Here is a 2,321-nt window from a genome sequence, read left to right as displayed (position 1 = left end):
TGCTTCCAAGTGATTTCAAGAGTGTGTGAACAAAGCCTTGTTGCAACTTTCTTCTTCTTGTGGATTTGTACTCATCAATTCTTGGTTTCCATTAAAAAATTGAAGATGAATAATATGACACATAATTTAAGTGCTTCATGTACCTTTGATCATGTGATACAAACATGTACCATGAATTTAAGTTTTTATATTTGTAAAATAATTCATCTTCTCAAGCACATAAAGTTGATGAACCATTAAGGAAAGCATGGATTAACAAGAAGAGAAAGTTTAAACAAGAGAGTGGTGAAAGCATAGAAGAACATAATTATGACCATGAAAAAAATTGATATGATTGCATGGGTGGTAGGAATTTTTTGATAAAGAATCAATCATAGCTTGTGGGATTGGTTGTTAAAGGGTATGACAAAACATAATGGGAGATAAATTGGAATTACATGTTTATAATAACTTTTCATCAAAATTTCTAGAATTTTTAACAAATTAAAAAGTTTAAAGCTAGTTTTACTTGAAGTTTACCTCTTGGAATTGGATAATAGAACATGATATGATGACTGATTTGGTGTTGACTTGGCTTAGGTACTCTGCTCCATGATGTGTTGACCAGCACTTTGACCTTGCTCCACAAAATGTATATTTTCATGTAACAAACTTGTTTTTCCAATTTCTTTCTCCTGATTTCTTTTGAGATTGTTACCATTACTATTATGCATCTTCTACAAAACATATCGCCCAATGGTTGCACAGATCTCGAGAAAATTGAGAAATGGCAGTAGATCAAAGTAACCAACTTCTTGAAAAATACACACTAGGATTTCTTGAAATTTTGTGTATTTATTTACCCTACCTCAATACATTTACCATAAAAATTTCAGGACCAACTGATGCACGATTTTCAAGATATGGTCAAATCAATTTCTTCCATGTTTCACTCTTCATGTTGCCCAATGTTGCAAAAAAAAAAACATATGCCATGAACTCATTTTAATGCCAAATTGAGTGATTCCAAAGGAAAACATTTTATTTTTACCTTTTCTACCACTACATGCCTTCAAAATCCACTTTTGATGATGAAAATGAGTTGTTGTGAAAAAATACCAAATTCTGTCCTAATTTGTGCATAGTGATGAAAATTGAAAATCTGCCTTAAAAGTCTGTTGAAAAGTCCTGGAAAAAATGCACTTTTTTGGAATTATGTCCACGTTTTACTCAATTTATCATATTTTGAGAAAACCTAGAAGCTCAGAATTTTTTATTTATGCTCCAGTTTCTTGCAATATTTGTGCCAAAACTGTCTCTCGAACAAGATGCTACAACAAAAAACAGGTTGTTACAGCAATAGCTGCAGAAACTGCAACTTTCCATAGTTGTTGCAGAAAATGTCAATCTTTGCAGAAATTTGTTTTCTCTGAGTTTGAATTGCAGATTTGAATTGTGTATTCCATGCTAAAGTAGAAACCATGAAACATAATGCATACTGACTGAAATAGGCCCAATTTTATTGTTTTGCTTGAAAATGAAATGAATGAAAAAGTGTTGTAAAGGTGTCACCATGTTGTTGTTGAATGACAAAGAGATAAACATGATGCTACAAGAAACGAATAAAGTATATTGCTACAAGTTGTTGTTGATTCCATAAAACCATATAGTCTTCATCAAAACGAAAATTCATGGTACAATTCTTACCATGCGAATAAATGTGTCGAAGTTGAGCATGGAAAGAAATAATTGGATTATTGATCAGTGATGAAAATCGTTAACCAATGTGAGACAACTTACTGATAATGTAAATGAGTGTCAAGGTACCGGAGTGCATCTTGACAGGGACGAATGAATGTGCCAAAGTCGAGTCACCTGCAAGATCTGATAATCAAGAGACATTGTTTTATTCCCATTGTTGTCAATGAGGAGGCTTGCCATTGATGTATGCAAGTTCTAAGGCACTCCAAATAATCTCTGATATTTATCCTAGATAAGGTGTTGAGGTCGATGGGACAAGATCTGTTGGAAGGTCGGACTTAAGGAATCCCACATTAGCCAACTCAAGCATAGAACCAAAAATGATATGAAGAACCATAATAAAATATTGAAACCATTATAAAATTGTAGAACTTATTGTGAACTTTGCTCACCAGTTGCCTGGTTTTCAAGAAAATCTCATGTCCAATTGCGCCAGCAAGCTTGTTTTCATAATAGAACTTATTTTTCTCTTTACTTTTTTATTTATTATTTTTTATATGTCTTACTCTACTTGAAAAAGAAATCTCGTTCAAGTATATGAATACTTCCAATGGAACCATGTGTGTAACAAGATGATAGAT

The sequence above is a fragment of the Pinus tabuliformis genome, chromosome 6 (genome assembly GCF_031772625.1).
Source record: "Pinus tabuliformis cultivar Carrire ecotype Pingquan chromosome 6, CPIR1, whole genome shotgun sequence".
Taxonomy (NCBI): domain Eukaryota; kingdom Viridiplantae; phylum Streptophyta; class Pinopsida; order Pinales; family Pinaceae; genus Pinus; species Pinus tabuliformis.
Note: the sequence above shows the minus strand (reverse complement) of the source record.